Source organism: Erpetoichthys calabaricus, chromosome 18, assembly GCF_900747795.2.
Source record: "Erpetoichthys calabaricus chromosome 18, fErpCal1.3, whole genome shotgun sequence".
NCBI classification, from domain to species: Eukaryota; Metazoa; Chordata; class Cladistia; order Polypteriformes; family Polypteridae; genus Erpetoichthys; species Erpetoichthys calabaricus.
Genome location: NC_041411.2, coordinates 81,313,935 through 81,341,675, shown reverse-complemented (window position 1 = coordinate 81,341,675; position 27,741 = coordinate 81,313,935). Strand labels below are relative to the sequence as shown.

Genomic DNA, 27,741 nt, shown 5'->3' with positions numbered 1-27,741 from the left:
AAGAGGAGATCATAATTAAAAAACAATAAAAAATGAGAGCGAGGGAGCGAGCTGCTCTCAGGAGTGCGGTCAAATGCGATGAAAAGGGCTGAATTTTGGAATTTTAAAAACGCCGTCCTAGTCAAGTAAGTGACCTTTATTACCGGCAAGGTTTAAATGAAATTAAAATGACTGCGAGAAAAATCTTTGCAGAATATCAATTTCATATTATTGCATTTTAGTGCATTGAAAAAGCCACTAAAAATAACCCTGAAAGTAATATTAGAGAGAGAACACTTCATTTCAGATATCATTTTTACTCTTCAATTACATCTGTAGCAATGCAGTGTTAATAATAATGTAGTAGATGTATCGATAAGCTCGTTTTTATATATTGAGTGCTCCTCAGATTGCTGTACGCACTGTGCAGCTCAACACGAGTGACCTTATTATTATTCAATCATTTTAACCTGAGGCCTCCAATTCAGATTTCTTAAATATTTTCAAACTTCAGAACAGGATGGACCAACATTTCTCACAAGTTGGCCTACTGGTACTTGTTGTGAACTTTTCCATTTCAATAATGCCTACTAGAGGAAAATCACCTTCTCCCAGTCCCCGCTACTGGCAATCCAAACCCCCATAACACAACGCTATATACCACCACCCAGGCTTCACCATCGGAGTGGGTCGCGGGCGGGTGAGGAGCAGTGCCAGGTTTTCCTCCAGATGTGACACTTAGAACCGAGCCCAGACACTTCAGTCTTGGTTTCATCAAACCAGAGAATCGTTTTTCCACATTGTCTCAGAGGCCTTTAGGTGTCCAAGTGGCCTTTCAGGTGTTGTCTGGCCATTCTGCCATGAAGCCCAGATTAGTGGAGTGCTGCCGTGATGACTGGACATTTTCTCCCATCTCCACACAAGTTCTTTTGATGTTAGTCAGAAACTTTTGTCCAGTCTGCAGTAGTCCACCGCCAGTATTTCCAGTCCTTCTCCTGTCCTTTAAGGAATGGCTTTCTTCCTGCCACTCGTCCTGTCACACCTGCAGCACAAAGTCTCCTCTTCACAGTCCAAACTGACACTCGCTTTGTCGCCCTGCACTGCTCAGCTTCTATGCTGTGAGGCGCCGGTGATCACGCCAGCTGGTGACCCCCAGAAACTCATCTTCTGATTGGCTTGTGACTTTGACTCTGCCAATTCTCTTCCTATCAGAGTTTCTTCCAGTTTCCAGTTGCCTTTGGATTGTGTAGGACACCATTGGACTTATGGATTTCTGTTTGCAGTTTCTCAAAATGAAAGGCCTCTACTTGTAAGGGTAATAATACTCTGTCTCAGTTCATTTGTTAGTTCTTGTCATTATCACTGGAGTATTGTCCAAGTGGTACTTCTGAGGGCGGAGTAACTCAGTCTGCGCCAACTCGGCTTTAAGACACACAGAGGGGTTTAAGTAATCAACACGAGTTGGGACACCTGTGCAAATTGTTTACTTCAACGTGCGAGGCTTCATTTACTTTAATGGCTGCAGAACATCTGGTGGTTGTGACCTATTAGTTGTTCCCTGAAGAAGGCCCATTGGTGATTTCTGGACATTTACCTTTTTCAGTTTTTGCTAACCTAAACTTTAAATGTGAATCTCTGGCAGTTTACTCCTTACCTTTTTGCCATTTTAGGTCATACATTGCTTTTCATTTGGTTAAATTTGCGGAAAACCTGAGGTGTTCTAAAACTTTTGTCCTGTACAATGTGTGTATATATATATATATAAATATATTTATATATATATATATATATATATATATATATATATATATATATATATATATATATATATACACAGAAACACACATATACTGTATATAGTATGTAGCTGTGTCTGATGAAGGTTTCTAAATGATTCAAATGCAGTTACCAGATAGACATTCCAGAACTCATGTGACTTGTCATACAAAAAATACTCCACAGTCCAAGTGTCTTCATTTTTAAAGATTTTAAGTAAACAGTTCACATAAAAAAATAGAGAACAAAGTGGACAATACATGTAAAAAAGAAAGGCAGAATGGAGAACTTAAGATATTCTGGTTAAGTATCTACAGTAGTTACAATCATTGAGGTTTCTACGTATTGTTCTGTGCAATAATAATTCTTTGCATTTATCTAGCGCTTTTCTCACCACTCAAAGCGCTCAGCAATTGCAGGTTAACAGAGCAGAGTCCCTATTGGCATTTACGGGATTTGAACTGGCAACCTTCCGATTGCCAGTGCAGATCCCTACCCTCCGAGCCACCACTCCGCCTGGACAGTCAGAGAACTCTGTGCCCTCAATCTCTGTCTGTCTGTCTGTCTGTCTGTCTGTCTGTCTGCCTGCCTGCCTGTCGGTCTGTCGGTCGGACCACTCGTGTTTGTTTCTAGCTGTCACACTTCAATCTCTGGGTTATTCTACCGACACACAGAGTTCAGATTAAGAACATTTTCTTTTCTATAACTTCTAGGAGGTTACGCTAAATCTTCCATTATTTATGTTAAGCTGTGTTATATAAGTTCAAGCTAAACAGACTAAGGAAAATTTATTATTAATATGAACTTAAAGGATTTGGCTCTTACATTTTATATATATATATATATATATATATATATATTGTGAATTAGATGCTATATAGCACCCGGCCCGGCACAGACTTACACAGAGGCACGTGTAAAAACACAAAGACTTTATTTCTTTCTTCAGCTGGAGGGCACGTCTTCCCCGTGAACCCCCCAGCCACAACACAGTCCCAAGTACTAAGCACAACACAAATCACAACCTTTCTTCTGGCACCACCACTCCTCTCAGGCAGCCTCGTCCTCTTCCTCCCGATTCTGGCCCTGAGTGGTGGATGGTGACCCCTTTTTATAGCCCACCCGGAAGTGCTCCAGGTGCTTGATCACCTGTTCCTAATTGCACTTCCAGGCGGGGCTATAGAGGTGTCCAGGTTGGCCCGGAATCCATGCGGCACCACCTGGTGGCCACCCCAGATCACCACAGGGTTGTGGAGAACTTCATCTCCCATGGGGCCCTGCAGGAAACTGATGCACCATCATCAGCCAGGGAGGCTGCCACCAAGCGTCCTGGGGGAGGTACTGAGGAGCCTGTGGCTGCTCCCCTGGAACATATGTAGAAGGGGCGTCCTGGCTGGGCATGGGACCTGGCCGCCTGCCACAATATATATATATACAGTATATATATATATATATATATTCGTGGCATTCGTAGTCTGAATCACAATCTGATTGTATGGGTGGTTACCTACCAGGTAACACTTGTGGTTGGTCTGTAAGTCGGCAAACATCTGCCACGGTGCCCTCAGATCTCCAGGCTGTCAAATAAACGAACCACACGCCATGGTGCAATGTAAAGAGGCTTTGCCTCTGACACTGACGTCCGAGGTTCAATCCCCGAGAGGGGGTGCAGTGAGTGTGTACACCTGATGAGCCCAAATAAGGACGACACGTGTTTCGCCCTAATTCTGGGCTCATCAGGCGTACACACTCACTGCACCCCCTCTCGGAAATCGAACCGTCGGACGTCAGCACTAGAGGCGAAGCCCCTAACGTTGTGCCTCCGCCGTGGTGGTTCGTTCATTTGACAGCATGTAGATCAGGGGTAATTACATTCATGGCATTCGTAGTCTGAATCACAATCTGATTGGTATGGGTGGTTAGCCTACCAGGTAACGCTTGTGGTTGGTCAGCAAGTCGGCTAACATCTGCCACTGATGCCCTCTTTCAGTTGCAAGAAGCAGATCATAGAAGGGTTGAAATAGTTATATATATATTATATATACAGTAGGGGGCTCTGCTCACTTCGCTCTCTAACCCCCATGTGGGCGCTACCCGCTAGCCACTTTGCAGTTCTGCCGCTCGCGTATGGGGAAGCGGATGTACAATTTAAACAGATTGTTATTTTTCATGGGAATTGTTACATATGCATAATAGAACTAACTGTTTTACATTAGAGTGAGTAATTAACCAAAGTAAAAAAATAGTAAAAACATAATAAATTGAAAGTAAATTATGTTTCATGCTGCGTTAGAGATATTCATTGCGTTATACGTTTTTGTTCTTTTTGGCTTTGAAGTGAACACACAAATCCTTTTTAAACTTACACTTATACTGTGCAACTTCAGTAAAAACTATTTTTTGAATTACTTTTTTCGTCAAAATCGCATTGAATTTGATTCCTGTGTTTGTGACTCACATCGTGACAATACCATATAACTGCCCGTGGAGTGAGTTTTTGTTTCTTCCTCTCGTAATAAATAAACCGACTTTTTTCGAATGTTTGTCCTGTGATTTGTTAATTGTCTTTGCAAAAGCTATTGTAACAGGAAACTGTAAAACGTTTTAATACGAATGTCATATCAAGATCTCCTGTGGTGTCAAATCTTAGACGTACTACATTACCTTTCTTGTTGCCTGTTTAAATTTTACATGTCAGAATTGTTCAACAGCACAGTCTATTGATACGCATTTAACCAATTTTTTGTGTAACCGATCGACAATTTTTCGCGTTAATTTGTTTGACTTCATCGTTTCTCGGTGCTAGGATTGGCCGTGTGCTCATACTCTCTGTTGAGTAACTCTTCGGCATGAAATTCTTCACTAAGATTTGGACATAATACGTCTTTTGTGTCACTGCCAAAAGAGATCTTACGTCTGCTGGGCCCTTGAGCAAGACCCTTAACCTGTAATTGCTCCAGGGGTGCTGTACAATGGGCTGACCCTGCACTCTGACCCCAAAACTAACAAATTCCCTAATATGAGAAATTGTATAAAGGCGAAATATAGAACAAGGGTGCTTGTTTATCCAGCCAGGAGACCATCCTGGATTGACAGACTGGGATGAAAAGTTCTCCTTATCTGGCCAGGTGACCATTCCTGGATGGATGGTGCAGATAGATTGACATCCTGGGTGGGATGGAAGGGTGCTCCCTTACGTAGCCAGGATTGACAGTGCAGATATATTGGGCATCCCAACTGGGATGGAAAGTTCCCCTTTATCTGGCCAGGTGACTATTCCTGGCCATACGGTGCAAATGGTTTGGCATCCCAGCCTGGATGGATGGGCGCTCCATTATCTGGCCAGAAGGCCTTCTTGGCTGGGTGGTGTGGGTGGTCTGGTATCCTGGATGGGATGGTTACTGATCCCTTTCCATTCAGGGAAGCCAGTATAATGGAGGGGACAGAGAGCCCTGAGTTCTTCCAGTAGGGTGAAGCAAAGCTCCTCTTTTGGACACCTGCAGGGGCTGCGTGGGAGGGGTGGTGTAGTTCTGGGAGGGGCGGCATGTTGGGGACCGTGAGTACCACTGCAGGGAGCAGCTGGAAGTGCTTGTTCTGCACTGTGCTGACTTGTAGGACTCCTGGGCCCCGTTTAATACGGGGCTCTTAAATAGGCGAGTCCGAGTCAGGAGGAGGTGAAGGGAAACAAAAGGAGTGGAGTTGTCTTTGTTGGTTCAAACTGTGTGTGAAGGCGTAATTTGGAAGTGCGTCCACCTGTAACAAAGCTACTGTGCCTTAATCAAATCATTTTTTGGGGGGGAGCCAGAGCCTGGAATTCTGGTTATTTGTGCACAGGGTTTGAGATGGATCTGTGGTTTATGTCATTTTATACTCAGCTGATTTAGCAGAAAGTTAGAAAATGAAAAAACATTTTGGTCGCTGAGCCTTCGTCAGGTATGGCATGTTCTGAATTATGAATTTAATATTTAGTAGAGAAAGAAGGGTTTGAAGAAAGGTAAGGAATCAGAGCCCGAGGGAAAAAACAGGAAAGAAGTGAAAGCCACGGAAAAGGACACCTGAAGTTATTAAGAAAAGACGTCAGCAGAATATCTGAGATGGTAGCAGTTTGAGAGGAAGTTGACTTCTTCTTTTGCTTTGGTTTCATTGGCAACTTCGTGTGCAAACTCTCCAATGTGTATATATATGTATATATATATGTGGTGGTGTGTGTGTGGGTGTGTGTATATTATACATATATATATATATGTATGTTACCGACAATGTATAGAATGCTGAAAATTGGATGTCAGAGTATGAAACAATTAATATGTCATGCATTTCTTAGGCATTCTATGTAGATGATAAAAGACAATACTTTGCCTAAATAGCATTTGTAGATAGATAGATAGATAGAGAGATAGTTAGATAGATAGATAGATAGATAGATAGATAGATAGATAGATAGATAGATAGATAGATAGATAGATAGATAGATAGATAGATAGATAGATAGATAGATAGATAGCGTAGTTGCCAGGATTAGATAGATAGATAGGATAGATAGATAGATAGATAGATAGATAGATAGATAGATAGATAGATTAGATAGATAGATAGATTAGCATAGTTGGCAGGATTAGATAGATATGAAAGGCACTATATGATAGATAGATAGATAGATAGATAGATAGATAGATAGATAGATAGATAGAGATAGATAGATAGATAGATAGATAGATAGATAGATAGATAGATAGGATAGATAGATAGCATAGTTGGCAGGATTAGATAGATAGATATGAAAGGCACTATATGATAGATAGGATAGATAGATAGATAGATAGATAGATAGATAGATAGATAGATAGATAGATAGATAGATAGATAGATAGATAGCATAGTTGGTCAGGATTAGATAGATAGATATGAAAGGCACTATATGATAGATAGATAGATAGATATGATAGATAGGATAGATAGATAGATAGATAGATAGATAGATAGATAGATAGATAGATAGATAGATAGATAGATAGATAGATAGATAGATAGATAGCATAGTTGGCAGGATTAGATAGATACATATGAAAGGCACTATATGATAGATAGATAGATAGATAGATAGATAGATAGATAGATAGATAGATAGATAGATAGATAGATAGATAGATAGATAGATAGATAGATAGTTTATTAAATTCCCATACTCCAGCAGCAGCATACTGATAATAACAATATTAAATTAGAGAGTGATAACAATGCAGGTATAACAGACAATAACTTTGTATAATGTTAACGTTTACCCCCCGGTGGAATTGAAGAGTCACATAGTGTGGGTGAGGAACGATCTCCTCAGTCTGTCAGAGGAGCAGGACGGTGACAGGCTGTCTGTCACTGAAGCTGCTCCTCTGTCTGGAGATTGATCCTGTTCAGTAGATCAGTGGATTCTCCATTATTGACAGGAGGTCTGCTCCAGCGCCCGTCGCTCTGCCACAGATGTCAGACTGTCCAGCTCTGTGCCTACAATAGAGCCTGCCTTCCTCGCCAGTTTAGGTTTGTCCAGGGTGAGGCGTCCCTCTTCTTTATGTTGCCTCCCCAGCACTCCACTGCGTAGAAGAGGGCGCTCGCCACAACCGTCTGATAGAAACATCTGCAGCATCTTATCTTATATACAGCTGAAGGATATCAAGAATGTCAGAATCCTTGAAGGTCAGTAGGAGATCTTCCGTTCTTTTCCACCTGCACCACTCGTCTTTACAGGACAGTGGCTTGCATGTCTAAAAGTTTGGGGGCCAGCCTGGTGTTAAGAAGTCTGACAGCTTGGGGGGTAAAAACTCTCCTGCAGCCCAGCAGATCTGGCTGTGATGCTGCAGTATCTTCTCTTGGATGGCAGGAGTGTGAAAGTCCATGTGAGGGGTGTAAGGGGGTCCTGCTCAATGCTGCGGGCCTTGCGGACACTGCGTTTGTAAAATATGTCCTGTAGTGAAGGGAGTGGCACCCCAATATTGTTCTCTGCTGTCTTCACTATCCTTTGCGGTCGGCATTTGTTGCAGTTGCCATACCAGACGGTGATGCAGGCTGGTCAGAACACTCTCAATGTTGCCTCTGTAGAACATGGTGAGGATGGAAGGGGGGAGGACTTGCTCGCTTCAGCCGCCGCCTCAGGAAGTGTAGTCTCTGCTGGGCTCTCTTGGTTAGTGATGAGGGGTCTTGTGTCCACGTACATTCCTCAGTTATGTGCACTCCTCACAGTCCTCCACATCTAAACCGTTGATGCTGAGTGGGGTGTGAGCAGGATGTGATTTTCTGATTATCTCTCTTGTCTTGTCAACATTTTAGTGTCCTCCGTGGTCATTTCTGAAGTGCAGGCTGCGCCTTTTGTTGGTTTAGTTTATTTCTCTATTTATGGTCGTGTTTCTCTGTGCTGTAGCGTATGCACCGATCGCATTGTGATTATCTGTATGCTCATTGTCCGTCGTCTCAGCGTTTTGTTTTTGTTTCTTCTTCATTTCCCAGCCTGAATTAACTTCTTTCTTTTGACTCGGCTCAACTGACTGCATATGAGGGTCGTGACGACGAGGAGGGGGTCTCATGCTAGGACGACGTGGGGCTTTGTAATGCTTGGGTGGACCCCCTGCAGGAGACTCCAGTAATTCTGCACTTGACTCGGCTGTGCTACTGAGCACCTGCAGACGGATTTTACCAAATTTAATTTGAAATTTTCTATTGGGCTTTGGTTCCAATTTTTCATAAGAAAGTTTAAGTTAATCTCTCCATCTCTCACTCACTCTCGCTCTTTCTTTATTCTCTTGTCTGTTTCTTCGCTGGCTCTCCTCACTGCCATTGCCACAACTAGTAAGTAATATGTAACAAGCCAAAGCAAATTACAGAGCAAATGGCGGAATAGAAATTAATGAATCCTAAAAGATGAAAAAAACAATAAATCAGATCTCATTAATTATAACAATGACATAATCACGGAAAGGAGCAGCCATGCACGGCTCTTCTTTTTTTCCCCTCTGGTTGGCCTGTCTGTGTTTCTGTGTCCGTCTTGCACTTTCTTTCTCCGTCTCTCGCTCATTTCGATTTTGTCTTCATCTCTCGTTTTCTTCCTCTTAGCGCCCGTCTTATTTTTCCTCCATCTGTCTATCTGTATGTGGGGCGCATGGTGGCACAGTACCAAGTGGCTGCGGCCTGGTAGACCCCTGGGTCCAAATACCAACTGGGGTCTCTCTCGCTGTGCAGCGTGCTTATTAGTAGAAGTTTATGAGGTCCTCATGGTCGACAAAAACGCTACAAGGATAAAATCCGTTTACATTACGACACAAGAAAGGGGGACACCAAATAGATTTCTGTCACTTGTTTTAAAAATGATGTCTTCAAGGTGGGGGCCATCATTAGCGATACGCTCCCCTAGATCGATTTCTGAACGCTGTCATGACTCATTCGGCCATTTCAAGGCCTGTTACTTCATACCTCCGAGTGCAAATCCAATAGCTTTCAGGGTAAGGGCTTTAGAAGTGTTGGGCACCACTGCCTCAGCTTTCAGGGTCCCACTTAATATACTGAAGCTACTCCACCACAAACAGCAGGCGTAGCTGCACATCAGCATCAGCTACTTTGTGTCGTCCCTTCAGTCCAATGAAGCTTATCGTGGTGTTGGAGTGTAGTGACGCTTGGCAATACAAGTCAGCGTCCTAATGTGTGGCAGTGCAACACGACTACTGCGGCCCGGAAAGATCGACTGGAGGATCAGTCACAGTTTTGTCAGTCTAATCAGATGATCAGATCATTGTATTCATTGTCCCACACCGCTGCCCATGCTCCTTGGCCCATGTGTGTCTCTCTCCCTCATCTCTGCCCTACCGTCCCAGAATATCAGCTGGCTGTCCTGTCCGTCTCTGTCGCTGTCTAGCAGTCTGAGCTTATCAACATGCCATCTCTTCAGCTGGGCTCTTTATGTGTTTTAGCTTTCTCGCCCAACTCCTCCGGGACTGTCGAGTCACATTAATAATGCACTTGAACATGAACCCGGGCATGGGCACCCACCGCTTCGATACGGGAAGAATGGATAACATGGAGAATTCCATTCGTGCCAAATGGAGCCTCTCTGGGGGGCCGCACACATTAATGTTCTGATTAATGATGAGCTGCTTTGCTAATGTGTGGGGTCCCACCCTCCACAGACCGAATCTGTCTGACAGTCCTGCTGAAACACCTCCATGTTGTGTTTTTTACCTTTTTAATATTCTTGCTTTATTCCGCATTCCATCTTGCATGGATTAAACTCTCGGAGCAGCACCTTATTTATATTTATTGTGTTTATTTTCAGTGTTTATTTTCTCTATGCCGTTACCAAGGCTTCGCTGTGTACTTGGTGTTGCGTATTTTCTCATTTTATGATTTGGTTTTTAATGTTATTTGTTCATTTTTTTGTCTCTGTTGGTATGTGATGATCTTGTGCAAGCTGTATTTAGATAGATAGGATAGATAGATAGGATAGATAGATAGGATAGATAGATAGATAGATAGATAGATAGATAGATAGATAGATAGATAGATAGATAGATAGATAGATAGATAGAAAAGGCACTATATGATAGATAGATAGATAGATAGATAGATAGATAGATAGATAGATAGATAAGATAGATAAGATAGATAGATAGATAGATAGATAGATAGATAGATAGATCTTTTAAGCATAGTTGGCAGGATTAGATAGATAGATAGATAGATAGATAGATAGATAGATAGATAGATAGATAGATAGATAGATAGATAGATAGATAGATCTTTTAGCGTAGTTGGCAGGATTAGATAGATAGATAGATAGATAGATAGATAGATAGATAGATAGATAGATAGATAGATAGATAGATAGATAGATAGATAGATAGATAGAACAGAAAAGGCACTAAATGCTAGATAGATAGATAGACAGACAGACAGACAGACAGACAGACTATATAACAGATCTCTTCTGCCTGGGCTCTCCAGTTCCAGTTGTCCCATCGACTGACCATTCAGGTGGAGTTTGCTTGTTCTGCCCATGATGATGATGGTGGTGTTGTTGTTTTTGTTTTTTCTCCCGCCATGCCCACCATGACCGTTGACCTATAATTTAACCCTCAGGGTGGTCCCGTGATGGGCCGGTGTCCACCACTTGCGTGACCATTAAACAGGCATTTTTAAAATGGACGGACAGGGAGACAAATAAGGAAATGTCAATCAGGGTTAAGTGCGTCGGGGGTCCTTTGACTAAGCCCAGCCCCACTTCCTTGAGTTTGTTGTAATTCTGCCCTCTTCATTCAAGGATGGGGCAGATGAGTTGCATTAAGGGAGAAAGTGCACAGCCATGCAGCCTTCCGTCGTTCTGCACACGTCACCCGATGATCTCTAAAGTGATGGTGGTCCCATCCAGTTGGTGACTGATGTCGGGGAAGCTGAACGGCGGCTCAGCCACATTTCTGAAGACGAGAGACTTGTGGTGGTCCAGGTTTGTTTGGATCAAAGCGAGTCAGACTGTGGCTGACCTTGGCACACGTGCCAGCCTGATCCTCAGCGACCAAACCCTGAAGCACAATGACGGGATCCTTGAGGGTCTCATAGTGTTGAGTCCCCATTGCTGTCCCCCACTTTGTGACAGACACATGCTGCTCATTTCTGTACGTCAAATATCGGCCATTATCTACAATACAGGGAAACTTCCCAAAACAAGTTCTTTCCACTGGCAGTCGACGTGATGAAGGCTTTTCAACGTGATTTGTGTTTCAGAATCTTCTAGAAGGGATGATTACCAGAGCCGTTGTTGCTTTGTCTCTCCACTCTAATACTTGCAGCATTTTCGGCCTTAATCAGTGCATTCATTTTCATCTCTGTACAGATTACAGAATTTATTATTTTGAAACGGAATCCAAGAAGCGATTGCCTTATTGTTTTTGTTTTTTCCTTCTCTTTCTTCATTTCCATCACGGCGGCAGTGTTCCCAGGATTATTCAAATGTTATGAAAGCTTTATCAATAAACAGGTTGCACTGCAGCAGAGATGAGAAGATTAAGAGCGTACGAGAGCGATCTGCCCACATTCGGCTCTGCTGACGGAGACCAAATTGTGAAATAAACACTTGAAAATCGTCCAAAGACGTCACTCCGTACAAAATATCCAGCTCTCCACTTTCAGGAGCCTTCCTTTATAATGCCAGTGCAGATCATGGCACAGTTTGGAGGACGTGGCTGGAGTGGACCCTGGACGGGATGCCATCACAATTCACACTTTCACACCAAGCCAGTTCTGAAGTCGTCATTACAGAGATATAGCAGATAAGGCAAAAGGCGACCCGAAGAGATTCTCTCAGTATTTTAGTAGTAAAAGGAGAGCCAAGGAGGAGATGAAGTGTATCAGGAATAGGAAAAGGCCATTAAAAGATGCAGACAAGGAGAAAGCAGACCCTCGAAACATGCATTTTTCTGAGATCTTCACAAGTGAGCAAGTTGATAACCTCAGAGCAGTAACAGGGACTACTAAGGAGGTTCTGAGGGATTTAGAAATTGTAGAGAGAGAGGAGCAGCGCAGATTAAACAGGCTGAAATCTAACAAATCACCAAGACCAGATATATTCACCCTCGAGATCTTAAGGAGGCTAGCAAGTGCAGATAGAAACCCTTAACACATATTTAGGGAAGTCACTGGGCACTGGGGAGGTTCTGAAGGACTGGAAAATGGCAAATATCATCCCGTTAGTATATAAAATGGGTAACAGGGGCAGATCAGAGCAACTACAGGCCAGTAAGCTTAACGAGCATCAAGGGAAAATGAATGGAAAGGAATTATTAAGGAGAAGATTGAGAACACCTGGCAAGGGCAGGAGTTATTAGGAACAGTCAGAATGGGGTCAGAAGAAAGAGGTCGTGTTTTACTAACAAGCTGGAATTCTAGGAGGAGGCAAAAAAAAGGATACGACCAGAGTGGAGCAGATGAGATTATTGATCTGGACATTCTGAAGGCATTTGATAAGGTGCCACATGAGAGGATGGGCATCAAAATAAAAGAAGTGGCAGTTCAGGGGGTGGTGTGTGAAACTGGCACACAGGAAGCAGAGGGTGATGGGGTGAGGAACCTCATCAGAATTGGGTGATGTTCAGAGTGATGACCAGCAGGGGGCAGTGCTGAGGCCGCTGCTATTTTTAATATACATAAATGATTGAGATAGGAATATAAGGAACAAGCTGGTTAAGTCTGCAGATGATACCAAGGTAGGTGGATTGGCAGATAATTTAGAATCTGTTATATCATCACAGAAGGACTTGGACAGCAGACAGGCTGGGGCAGATTTGTGGCAGATGAAATTTAATGTCAGTAAACTTAAAGAATTACACTTAGGAAGTAAAAATGTGAGGTTTGAATACACAATGGGGGGGTCTGAAAATCAAGAGTCCACCTTATGAGAAGAATTTAGGAGTCATAGTGGACTCAACACGATCAACCCATCAGAAGCCATTAAGAAGGCTAACAGAATGTCAGGTTATATGAGCGACTTGATGTGTGGGGTACAATGTCACAGGAGGGTCTGCTCAGCTTTTAAAACACACTGGTGAGGGCCTCATCTGGAGTCCTATCTAGTCTATCTATCTATCTATCTATCTATCTATCTATCTATCTATCTATCTATCTATCTATCTATCTATCTATCTATCTATCTATCTATCATATAGTGTCCTTTCATATCTATCTATCTAATCCTGCCAACTACGCTATCTATCCTATCTATCTATCTATCTATCTATCTATCTATCTATCTATCTATCTATCTATCTATCTATCTATCTATCTATCTATCATATAGTGCCTTTCACTTCCATCCATTTATCTATCCATCTACTTATTATATAGTGCCTTTCACATCCATCCATCTATACATCTACTTATTATATAGTGCCTTCACATCTATCTATCTATCTATCTATCTATCTATCTATCTATCTATCTATCTATCTATCTATCTATCATATAGTGCCTTTCACATCCATCCATTTATCTATCCATCTACTTATTATATAGTGCCTTTCACATCCATCCATCTATACATCTACTTATTATATAGTGCCTTCACATCTATCTATCTATCTATCTATCTATCTATCTATCTATCTATCTATCTATCTATCTATCTATCTATCTATCTATCTATCTATCTATCTATCTATCTATCTATCTATCATATAGTGCCTTTCATATCTCTATCTATCTATCTATCTATCTATCTATCTATCTATCTATCTATCTATCTATCTATCTATCTATCTATCTATCTATCTCGTCTGTTCTCGGCCACCCTCACTGTCCTCCGTTTCCCTCTTTAGCCCTGGCAGGTGACGTTTGCTCGACATCCCAAAACGCTTTTGTTGTGAAGGCTGAGTCCATGATGTGTTATTTTAAACGTTGTTTCTGCACTAGCAGGTGTCATAACGTGTTCAGTGGATCAGTAGGATGACTTTGCCGGGTCGGCACACCTTCTATAAACTGTCTGCCATTCCTTAGCTGTTGTACAGGTGTGCTGACGTTGAAATGTTTCTTGTTTTTTTTACACCGTGAAGTACTGGTGACGTCACTCAGTGTGACGTGGTGAACAGGTGATGTCAGTGAAGTCGCTGTCCTGTTCAAACACAAGTGGCACTGAACGTAAACTCTGACGAGAGTCCATGCAGATCCAGCCTGAGTCTTTAACGCAGATGTACAAATTCAAAAAGTGCACTTCTCAGATAACTTGCATTACGTTCAAAATACGTTTCCTTCAATACTTTCGTGTTTAAGTTAAATTCAGTATTTAAATGCCGACCCCCCCCCGCCCCCCCCCAACACTTTAAAAGGCCCATCTTCATAAAAAGTGTAAATGATGGAAAACGAAGGCGATTAATACATTTTGCCGTCCAATGGTGCACATTATGGAGAGAATGCTATACAGTACATAATAATCCAATTACATGCATCTGTGTCATATTAATTAATACAAGCGTCTGATTTGGAGAGCAGCAGTTCAGCGCCGGCTTAACCTTAACGGAAGTCTTCGGTTTCTTTGCAACATTTCCAAGGTTACGGTGACAGAAGGACAGAATCTGTCGTGCGAAACTCCAAACGCCACAAACCGAGCCGTGCTGCTCGCGCTGGTGGACAAATTATTTGCTGGGTTAAAGCAGAATAAATAAAATAAAGTTTTCTTTGTCATCTTTTAAATGCGTTTTTTTTCTTTTTTTTAACCTGCATTAAAATAACTGCTGATCACAATGTGGTGTTCAAGTGCAAGTGTAATGGCACAAAATCACATTTCTGAACGAACAGGGGAAGAAATATATCAAGTTATCAGTATTAAATATTTAAGAGATCACAAGGAGCACAGAGAGAAACAACGACGGGAACGCGATCAATCACTCGACACGAAAGGGGGGGACTTGGTTTGGATTAATGTCTTAATTAGAGACCACATCAGATTACATTAAAATGCTGACTTCTGAGCGCTTCTTTGGCGTGCAGGGCTTTTTGTGTGTATTTAATAAGGCCACATGGAAAGTAAAATACTGTAATTATGCACAATAATATCACTGCAAGTCTCTTGATTAGTCTCGCGATGTGACATTAAGGGGCAAATGAGACAACTGACAGGCTTTCTTGCTAATGACCTAGTAATCACTTTTGCGATCATTCACTTTAGTTAACAACTTTCCTTCATAGAATAAAAAATAACTCACTCTGCAAGTATCGTACCGGACATGGTGGTCCAGACTGCACGACGATGGCCATGAGGGGCCAGCGTGGCCAAAAATACAAATGATGAGAATTACATGACAGATTAGAAAGACACTTTATGGATAGACAAGAAAACACTCAGATAGATAGATAGATAGATAGATAGATAGATAGATAGATAGATAGATAGATAGATAGATAGATAGATAGATAGATAGATAGATAGATAGATAGATAGATGTGAAAGGCACTATATAATAGAGAGATGTGAAAGGCACTATATAATAGATAGTAAGGGTGCTATATATTGGATAGATAGATAGATAGATAGATAGATAGATAGATAGATAGATAGATAGATAGATAGATAGATAGATAGATAGATGTGAAAGGCACTATATAATAGAGAGATGTGAAAGGCACTATATAATAGATAGTAAGGGTGCTATATATTGGATAGATAGATAGATAGATAGATAGATAGATAGATAGATAGATAGATAGATAGATAGATAGATAGATAGATAGATGTGAAAGGTACTATATAATTGATAGATAGATGTGAAAGAGGCCACTATATAATAGATAGATAGATAGATAGATATGAAAGGTACTATATAATAGATATGAAAGGCACTATATATTGGATAGACAGATAGATGGATAGATGTGAAAGGCACTATGTAATAGATACAAAGGGCACTATATATTGGATAGATAGATAGATAGATAGATAGATAGATAGATAGATAGATAGATAGATAGATAGATAGATAGATAGATAGATAGATAGATAGATAGATAGTTGGATAGATGGATAGATAGATTTTAGTGTAGTTGGCAAGATTAGATAGATAGATAGATGTGAAAGGTACTGTATGTTGGAAAGATCAATAAATATGAAAGATGCTATATATTGGATGGATAGATAGATACAAAAGGCATTACATATTGGATAGGCAGATAGATGTGAAAGGCACTATATAATAGATAGTAAGGGTGCTATATATTGGCTAGATAGATAGATAGATAGATAGATAGATAGATAGATAGATAGATAGATAGATAGATAGATAGATAGATGTGAAAGGCACTATATAATAGATAGATAGATATGAAATATGGATATATAGATATGAAAGGCACTATATATTGGATAGACAGATAGATGGATTAGATGTGAATGCACTATATAATAGATACTAAGGGTGCTATATATTGGATGGATGGATAGATGGATGTGAAAGGCACTATATTACAGATAGACACATTACTTAGCACTTGTATCTCACATCGCCAGTTAAGTCAAGTTCTTGCCTTACTGACCACTTGTGTGGAGTTTCCTTGTTCTCCCGATGTCCACATATTTTTTGTTTTCTTGTTCTCCCATATCTCATTGATGCCAGCGTTCGCTTCACTGCTGACTCTAAGTTGTCCCCCCCCAGTGTTGTCCCGTGATGGGCTGGTGTCCTGTCCAGGGTTGGTTTCTGCCGATAACGAATATGAGGCTTGACTGGCTTGTATTTCATTTTGGGGGGGGTGACATTTGCAGCTTTCTAGTCCTCCAGTATTTCTCCTTCTCAAGGCGACTGCTCAGATGTTCCTAATGCGGGTTTTTTAATTAAGATGACGTCTTTCAATTGCTTTCAGTGCATTTGGTAAAGTCAAGTCAAGTCCCATCTGGTCAGGAGTTTTTATGCTCTTCAGCACATTGAAGACATGGAGCTCGTTTTTTTTACTTCTGCCTGCGCCACGCGGTTTGTTTGTTTTTTTCTTTTTTCCGTTAACCCCTGGTTATCTCCCACTTTGCCCCTGATGTCGCCCGGACAGGCTTCAGCCCACCCACATCTTATAGAATTGGATTAAAGGGATTCAGATGACCTTCCAGAAGTTCACTCCCATGTGCCGTTCACACTGAGGCCCTGAAGGTGGTGGCCCTGCGTCCTTACAGCCCCGTGGATGTTGGAGCAGAACACCTAGAGAGGCCGGCATCTCAAAGCTGCACAGTGGAGGCGTCGAGCACTCGGCTCGGTGTCCGCTCTGCTAGGTCACATCAGGCAGATCTTTCGTGTACCCATCTGAATTTTAGCCAACGGCGTCAAGCGGCGTTATGTAAACTTAAATCCTTTATTCAGCTCATTAAACAAATGGCACGGCAGCCACATTGTCGTCTGTTGCAAATTTTGGATGGATGAGATTTCCTAACTAGGTCTGTAATCCCATCTGTGAAAGAAATAATTACAATTGTACACTTGACAGTGCGCCGCTCGAGACGCGTTCCAGTAAGTGACTGTGACGATGCCAACCTAGACAGCGACTAACAAATGTTGTGTTTTCGTGACGCTGGTAATGGATCTGAAAAATATGTTTTCTGTGGTACTGATGAAAAACAACACATGGAGCGAATGTCTCATTCTGTGTGTCATCACCGGTGCTACAAGCTCTCCAGGCGCTTCCTTCATGTTCCTCGGATTTTCTTCCCCGATCCTCTGCCAGCACGGCTGCCTTTGCTTTCTGTGTGATATGTGGGGTACGGGAGGTCACATATTGAGTTGGCCGAGGGTGAGGGGTGCGGTAACGGGATGGACTCTCCAATGGGTGGCCCCCCTCAGGCTACTGAGTGGGAAATCTGAATGTTACAAAGTGCACACTTGGGGGTGACATGGGACAAGGAGAGGGTCCAGGGAGTTAAGGGATGCTGGCACATCTCGTCAGGTTGCTACCAAAGAGCACCAGCATCTTAATTTAGAGAGCACATTGGCATTGTGTTCCTGCTTGTTTGCCTACAATAGAAAAATACGAGGGGAAAATTAGAAAGTAAAAGCCTTTTGAAAATGACACGGCAACAGATTGAAGCCGAAGCCATGCAACCCACTGCTGCAGTGGCTTATGGGTAGTCCTCTCACACACGTGGCGCAGCGCTCTGCTGTTAGTCTAGTTGAAGCCAAGGTCGAATATGCATGGACGCTCTGCTGAGGGATCGCGCCATCGTTAAAGAACGATACAGAGGGAGTGAAACCTGCTGAAATTCACCAAAAGATTATACTGGCACAACTGTATGAAAAGTGAAGAGGGCAAAATACAAAGAAGTGCCAGTCCAGAGGAATCAAGGGCACAGAGGAAAGGAAAACGGCAAAAAGAAGGGACAATAAAATCAGGACAGATGGGGGACATGGCACAGTCCTGCACTCTGCCTGACCTGCTCGACGTTACACCGCATCTCCCTTTGCGTCGCATGGGAACTGCACGCCTGTGAAAGAGCTGATCGGGCCGGACGAACAGTTGAGCCTCTGGTCAGTTAGGGTGAGAAGAAGGCAAACTTGTCCAGTGGGTTACCGTTGTGCTACTGAGTGGAAAATCTGAATGTCACAAAAGTGGAAGCCACATAAGAAAGCAAATGGCTGAGGAGAAATAGGAGATCACAGCTACAGCACCCGACTCCATTACATTCAACGAGAAGATAGATAGATAGATAGATAGATAGATAGATAGATAGATAGATAGATAGATAGATAGATAGATAGATAGATAGATAGATAGACAACAAAGTCATCAAGGTTTGGGGTTTTTAGGCCCCGTATACTGTAAGTCAGGTCAAAATAATTCAAACAAATCATTAGACACAGAAGGACGAGTAGACGGACAATTTGTGGAGGCGGACCGGAAATCAAAACAGTGGGATGCTGGGAAAACGTGGTGATGGATGGGTAGCTGACATCATTAAATGGGGACCAGAGGAATGAAATGGACCCGGAAGTGTTGTGTTTCTTGGAGTCGTCCGGGTGAGATTATGGCGATGGTGCTTCGTCTTTTCTGAGGAAATAGAGAGAGAGAGAGAGGGGTTAGTACCCCACCGTTGTCCCCTGGCATGACTTGACGCATTGCACGTCTGGTCCTTAAGCTGCTCCCCATGTGCTCATGTGTGACAATAGATAGATAAATAGATATTTTAGTGTAGTTGGTAGGAATAGATAGATAGATAGATAGATAGATAGATAGATAGATAGATAGATAGATAGATAGATAGATAGATAGATAGATAGATAGATAGATAGATAGAAAAGGCACTATATGATAGATAGATAGTAGATAGATAGATAGATAGATAGATAGATAGATAGATAGATAGATAGATATAGATAGATAGAAAAGGCACTATATGATAGATAGATAGATAGATAGATAGATAGATAGATAGATAGATAGATAGATAGATAGATAGATAGATAGATAGATAGATAGATCTTTTAGCATAGTTTGCAGGATTAGATAGATAGATAGATAGATAGATAGATAGATAGATAGATAGATAGATAGATAGATAGATAGATAGAGTAGTTGGCAGGATTAGATAGATAGATATGAAAGGCACTATATGACTAGATAGATATTTTAGCGTAGTTGGCAGAATTAGATAGATAGATAGATAGATAGATAGATAGATAGATAGATAGATAGATAGATAGATAGATAGATAGAAGATTTTTAGCGTAGTTGGCAGGATTAGATAGATAGATAGATAGATAGATAGATAGATAGATAGATAGATAAGATAGATAGATAGATAGATATTTTAGCGTAGTTGGCAGGATTAGATAGAAGATAGATAGATAGATAGATAGATAGATAGATAGATAGATAGATAGATAGATAGATAGATAGATCTTTTAGCATAGTTGGCAGGATTAGATAGATAGATAGATAGATAGATAGATAGATAGATAGATAGATAGATAGATAGATAGATAGATAGATAGATAGATAGATAGATAGATAGATAGATATTTTAGCGTAGTTGGCAGGATTAGATAGATAGATAGATAGATAGATAGATAGATAGATAGATAGATAGATGATAGATAGATAGATAGATAGATAGATAGATAGATAGATAGATAGATCTTTTAGCATAGTTTGGCAGGATTAGATAGATAGATAGATAGATAGATAGATAGATAGATAGATAGATAGATAGATAGATAGATAGTTAGATAGATAGATAGATAGATAGATAGATAGATAGATAGAGTAGTTGGCAGGATTAGATAGATAGATATGAAAGGCACTATATGATAGATAGATATTTTAGCGTAGTTGGCAGAATTAGATAGATAGATAGATATGAAAGGTGCTATTGAAGGTGGTTGGATGTGAAGGTGCTATCTATATTACATGCATTCCTAGATACATTTCTAACGTTTATCTCTTGTAATTGTCTTTTCTTTTTCTTGTCTTTTTCTGTGTAACGTTTTGCATTCTGCCGGGTGGCGCAGCGTTGTTAAAATTTCCATCTTTGTTTGTTAGGCCTTGTTGAAGTCGAGGTGCCTGCAGAAGAACCCTTGAGCTGTTTGCTTCATATGAAAGCCGAGTCGGTCCTAGCAGACCCTGTCACAAAGCTCTACCCTTAAGATGACACGTTAGCCACAAACCTGAAGGGTCTTAAATGGCTCTCCTGCCTGGCACTCAGTGCTACAGGGGTCGTCTCCCCAAACCATGAACTGGATTAAGTGGATTTGCTGGGTTGCATTCATCGCTGGTTTCTGAAGGATCGCTGTGGCCTTTTTTGAAGACCCCTTACGGCTTAAAGCACTGCAGTAAGGGTCCGTGTCGTGTCCTATGTTTTAATCTGCTGGATTGAGGGTGATGTGGCAGCACAGCCTCCTACCAGGGCAGTGAATTGGGTTTCACTCTGAATTAGTGACGTTCCCACTGATTGGAATGAGATGTATGAATTGAATGGTGTCTTTGTTGCTTCTCTGGTGCCCCTGACAACTGTGTTTTGTTGAGTCTGTAAGCGATTGTATGCAGTGTGTGAAATGTGGATAAGTAATAATTGACTTTTTTATGTATTCATTTTTTAGTATAAGTGAAGTACTGGGTAACCTGTCAGCCCCCAGCTGGTTGTGCTCCGTGGATCGCAGCTCGTGGTTTCCATTGAGCTCATTAATTTCCCCAACAGAAGGACACACAAATATAGAAAACGACGCTGAGCTGTTTAATTTTCTGCTGGCTTGCTGATTAGAAACTAAAATCCATTTTGCTTTTTCTTTCCTTTGGTTAACTGAGGAATCTGAAGGTTTCTTTGTGTTAAAAGCTGTGAAGGGCCTCTCTTCTGTAAGGGCTTTTTTTTTTTGTTTTTATAAAGCGTAGCAGAGAAGGTTTTTATTTTAAATTTGTATTTTCCGTTAGTCAATAGTTACAATAAACAGACACTGAAAATGATCAAGCTAAGCTCAGTGTCTCTGACCTCATTACGTAAGCCTTGCTTGTATTACGCCTTTATTTATCTTCACATGCTAATCCTTGACATTTTTGTAATTCTTTATCAACCGAAGGTCTGAATTTGTTTGTACGGTACACGCAGAGCAGCTTGTATAGTCGAGTTGTCTTTCTTAATAAATAAAGGAGGTCAGAAGAAATGTGACCAGCGGCCGGGCAGACACGAGGTTGTGTCTTTTCATATGTCGATGGGCACAGGCCAGCAGAAAGCTGATGTGTTCTTTCAGGTCGCCCTTTGGGCCAGCCAGAACATTACGGTTGTTACATCAGGGAGGTGGTCAAGAACCCAAAGGGCACTCTAACAAAGCCCCAGAAGTCCTCACTAAGGTGACAGAACCTGTCAGAAAGGAAGCCCCCCCTCAGTCACACTCCATCAATTGGGCATTTTAGAGTAGGGTGGCAAACTCTTGAGTGGCACCAGGTTAGCAGATTTGCCATCTCACCTCTTCTGGCAATCAGATAGACTGACGATGATGCTGGTGTTACTCTGGGAGGCAACACAGTCACTCATGAACAGGGCATACTGTAAATGAGTGGGCTTAGCACTCGGCCCTGAGGGGTCCCTGTTTTTTAATATCCCGCATGTTGGAAATGCAGTGCCCAGTTCAGACTGTTAGAATGTCCAGAGCTCAATTGTAGATGGTGAATGGCACACCAGTGGCAAACCCTTGTCATCTTGGGTGACAAGTCACACATTTCTAAAAAATATTTTTGTGAATCTTAATGGTGGGACCCTCTCATGCTACAAGGCCTGGTGGTCCGTCTCTAACCTCTGTGAATTTTTCATGACGTCCCACATTAATTGTGTGCAGCCACCCTCTGTAGACTGGAGATGTTTGAGTCTGAAATAAGAGATGCCAGCACCAGAGCCGTAGCGTGGCAAAATGACACCTAGTGCCGAAAGAGAAAATGAGTGGACTAAACGAATGGATTGTATCTGCTCAAATTAGGAATATTTACACCATTGTCATTGCTTTCTTCACTTGTTGAAATCCATTGTTTTCAAATCTTTGAGTACTCACGTTGTCTTTCAGTACGTATTTTGTTTTTTTCTTTCCGATTTTGTGCTCCCTACTTCTTTTTTTTAGGACCCTTTTTCTGTCGTGAATTAAATAGGAGTAAGTTTGATAGTTCCAAAATAAAAATAATTTGATTTTCTGTTTTATTAAGCGTCAGTTCAACATTAATTTTAGAATAAACAAAAACGTTCGATCGTATTTCTTTTTTTTTTTCCCCCAATTTTTTTTTGCTAAATCTATAAAACAATATAAACCAGTGGTCCTCAACCTGTGGGGCGCGAAGTAACAAAAAGGGGGGTTTGGGGGGGGCGCGAAGATGTGAAAAAAAGAAAACAAGAATCGAAAATATGAAAATACATCTATTGAAACCAAAACGAATGAACTTAAACTACATTCTGATACTAGACAAATAAACATAGAGTTATGATAATGTCGACAAAGTCAAGTAGGTATAATAAAATATGCATCTATGATGTCTCATTAATTAAATGTGGGCGCGATTAAAACTGTTATGAAAACTCGGGTCGCAAATACTTACAGGTTGAGAAATGCTGATATAAACTAATATACTACGCGAATATTAATTTACTTTAAATAAGGGCAGAGATACACGAGCAGACAGAGGATGACTATGAGAGCGGAATGGCTGGTTGTGCGCCGCGCTTCTCACCAGAAAAGCGCGCAGCGCTCAGGTGTGCCTTTCCATATTAGTGGGCGTGGCACTTTTCAAGCAGTGCGTCGTTCTCATTGTTATTTACTTAGAACTGCACTTTTATTTCCAACTAGTCATTTAGCCCGTTACAATAACGGGCGTTTAGAACAGTAGTGCATAAACATTAGTAGGAACAAACAGTCTATATTAAATGGCAAGTGACTTTGACCTCATTCTTTTTGTTGGTCGTATTTTTCTTTCTTTCAGCCTTTCTTTTGTTTTATGTTTACTTGCTGGCGGCTGCGCCGTGTATTGTGTGTCTTTAATTTTCCTGTAACAGTAATACTGTCTTGTACGTCCGCTGGCTTGTAAGTCTGTAATATACCTTTAATGTTCCCTGGCTGTAATATGAGTCACTGTATTGTGTACCTTTAATTTCCTCTCGTAGTAATACTGGTTTGTATTTCCGTAAAACACCTGTAACTTTCTCTGACAGTAATATCGCGCATCGCACCGTACCCCGCGCATGCGCGATCCACCAGAAGACACACACACGGACATCTGGACGCACAAAGGGATTTTATTAAAGAGGATTATTCGGCAGTGATTGTAAATGAGAATATAAACACATTTCAATGTGCAAGTTGTTTACAAAATCGTAAGGAGATATCTATAAAAGTTTTACTCATTTTCAGTGATATTAATGTTTCATTTATTTATTTAACTCACGTCGTCGATCGGCGCCTGGTTGCGGCGTGTACAGTTCGCCAGCACCCACGCTACGGCTCCGGCCAGCACCAGTGACGAGCGGTGAAGTTCATGGCTGCTGTGTCAGACTTACAAATATATGAAACCCAAAGAGTCGCCTCATTCACTATTCATTTGGCACATTGACTACTGGTTATGTTTCGTATCTCATTCTTTACACACACACACCACACACACACAGGTAAGGCGCATATTTGACTAAGAAAGAACGTTGCATTTTTAGCGGCTAGAGAGAGAGAGCGCATGTGCTCCTCACCGTCCACGTGTTCTAAATTCGCCGTTGCACTTCCACAATTCACACTCATTTAATACAAATGAAAGTATAAAGAGGTGTACAAAATAACGGATTTCAATTTTGACCTTAATTGAAATATTTAATTTAAAAGCTTTTAATTCGGATGCTTTAATCAATTTTACTACAGACTGTTCAACAAAAGGATAACAAGAAAAACAAAAGAATATTTTATTTAAGGTCAAAATTTAGTTTTTAAATATTAGATTGTTTTTTCTTAGTCTGATTCCATTTTTTATCAAATTTATGGTCTTACCTTTATTTGAAGTCCATGCGCCTATCCTTCTCTACGAAAATCTCCACCACTTTGTTGTAAAAGCCCTCCTTATTTTCCTTTAGTTTTAAAAATCTTAATCTTCCATTTTGGCAGTCAGTTAGAACAAAAACATAAAAATAAACGGAGCGCGGCGGTGCACTTGAGTTTCTGATGTCGCTAACTTAGTGGCTCCTCTGCTTAGATGAACAGCAGCAATGAGCACCTATTGGGCTCACATGCGCCCCCTGCAGGGCGCCCACGGTACTGCCTGCCTCAACGCACCTCGTGCCTTTTCACTGCGGTTTGATGTCCGATCAGCAAGCCTAAATGTCACACACATTCATTAAAGATATTCCCACAGTCCAAAGACATGCAGGTTAGGTGGATTGGCGATTCTAAATTGACCCTAGTGTGTGCTTGGTGTGTGGGTGTGTTTGTGTGTGTCCTGCGGTGGGTTGGCACCCTGCCCGGGATTGGTTCCTGCCTTGTGCCCTGTGTTGGCTGGGATTGGCTCCAGCAGACCCCCGTGACCCCTGTGCTCGGATTCAGCGGGTTGGAAAATGGATGGATGGATATTAGCCAGACTGTGGAAAGTCAGGGTGTATAATAAAGGTGTCTGCAAACATTATATTGGCAACATACAGAGAGACAGCGACAGGCACACGTGCCAATCGCAGGCATCAACCCAAAGTGTGAGGTGAGGCTCGTCGCTCCGCACCTTGCATTTCTCCCATGTATTGGGACAGGAAACACACCAATTCAGCGATTTTGACTATAAAAATGATCAACATTATTGGAATCATACAGAAAACAAATTAATAGCACAGACCAGTAGGACACATTTATTTGATGTTGTTGTTATTATTATTTTTACTTTTCATGAGAGCCTTACCTGCCTCCCCTGACCGCACGTCCCCTGGCCAGCATGGCCTGTCAAAGTAATGCTGATGAGATACACGCAGGACAAATGAAACTGCTGACCTGATGTAAAGACGGCGGTGTTCTCCTTTTAACATGTGGCGCTCCTGGCACCGATGATTAAAAGCAAAGTCATGGAGGTGGGGCACACGGCTCCTCTTTCAGAACTCTTGGATCGACTTCTTTCAAAATGTCAGTGCAGGAAAAAACAGAAACCCTTCCATCTTCAAACAGATGCAAATTATTATAATAAGGCGTCTCACTTCAGATTGCTCATTAAAATGCTTCCCGTTTGGACGCAGGCCATGTGATGATCTTTTCAGCAAGTCCAGAGATTTGGTAAGCAAGAGAAATAAAGAGGAACTGTGCCAGGCTGACATGACGCGACTCGGTGTCACCCATGTTGTTAGACCTCATATGGAGAAGCCTAATGAAAATGGTTAAGATTGGTTATACCCTCGGGCATCGGGCGTTACAACGAGTCACCCCTCAGTCGAGGTGGTCTTGTGCTCTGTGTGCTGAATGGTACAAAGGGGGTCTAGCAGACATCTGTCTACAGTATCAATCATATAGTGACACTAATATCTATCTATCTATCTATCTATCTATCTATCTATCTATCTATCTATCTATCTATCTATCTATCTATCTATCTATCTATCTATCTATCTATCTATTATATAGTGCCTTTTCTATCTATCTATCTATCTATCTATCTATCTATCTATCTATCTATCTATCTATCTATCTATCTATTATATAGTGCCTTTTCTATCTATCTATCTATCTATCTATCTTCTATCTATCTATCTATCTATCTATCTATCTATTATCTATCTATCTATCTATTATATAGTGCCTTTTCTATCTATCTATCTATCTATCTATCTATCTATCTATCTATCTATCTATCTATCTATCTATCTATCTATCTATCTATCTATCTATTCTATAGTGCCTTTTCTATCTATCTATCTATCTATCTATCTATCTATCTATCTATCTATCTATCTATCTATCTATCTATCTATCTATCTATCTATCTATCTGTCTGTCTGTCTGTCTGTCTGTCTGTCTGTCTGTCTGTCTGTCTTGCCTTGAACTTCCCAAAACTCTCCAGGAAAGACACCAAAATGAATGGAAAACAGCTGCCCGCTATGACAAGCCATGTGTCCTCTTGAAGTATGACATTTCCTGGCAGTGTTGGGGTGACACTGGGCACAGCTCAGGTTGGAGCTTCTCCTCCTCCTCTGTGGGACGACCCAGCGGCAAGACGTGAAGTTAGGCAGATCTGCCAGGCTGCGCTTGTGGAGCGGGACTCATAATCGTTTTCAGCGTCGTGAGTCTTCTGGTCGGATTTAATTGTATTATTGTAAAGACGGAGGGACTACTTGAGACACGATTGAGTACATTTTCTCAAACAATGAGCGAGGATACTTGAAATTGCACTTGAATGTAAGGACTGAATGGAATGGTTTGAAATAAAAACGTCTCGAGTGCCGATGGCTGAGGACCTCCTTAATAAAGAGCGCCAAGCAGTCATTGCGCTTTGCAGTTAAAAAGGACGACGTGTCACGGCGGAGGTGCAGCCTGCCATGTAACGTATGGGCACTGGTAGGGGGTGGGGCACAAGGCTGGTGGTCATCGTCGTTTCACATACAGAGGGTCTTTGACATCATAAATGATTGTGTTCTGTCAACTGGGCACCCAACACCTGTGTAATGTGGCAAACAGTGCCCAGTCTATCAGGGGGAGGTCAAGCTTAGGGGGCACCTCACTAACTCAGGATCCATTAACTTCCAGAGGGCTTTAGACAGAAAACCTTCAGTTGTAATCCCGTTTTTCTGGTCATTTTTGTGGACTTTGTTCTGACAACCATCTCCGCTTCTTGTTCTTTTTCCAGCTATTGAATTGCCATTGCAGCCTGCTTTCAAATAGAATGTGCCAGCGCTTGCCAACCCTTTGGCTTTAGCATACATACGGTGGATTTGGAAAGAATTGCGAGCCGTTCGCTTTCTGCACACTTTATTGGGTGGAACGTCTCATTTCAAAGGGATGCTTTTTCCATTTTTGCCCGGTC

General features: G+C 41.5%; 1 protein-coding gene across 1 annotated transcript in view; it reads left to right on the top strand.

The window, feature by feature from the left end:
- fhit (fragile histidine triad diadenosine triphosphatase) overlaps positions 1–27,741 on the top strand; it is a 946,781-nt gene that overhangs the window by 332,688 nt on the left and 586,352 nt on the right. The window lies entirely within an intron of this gene.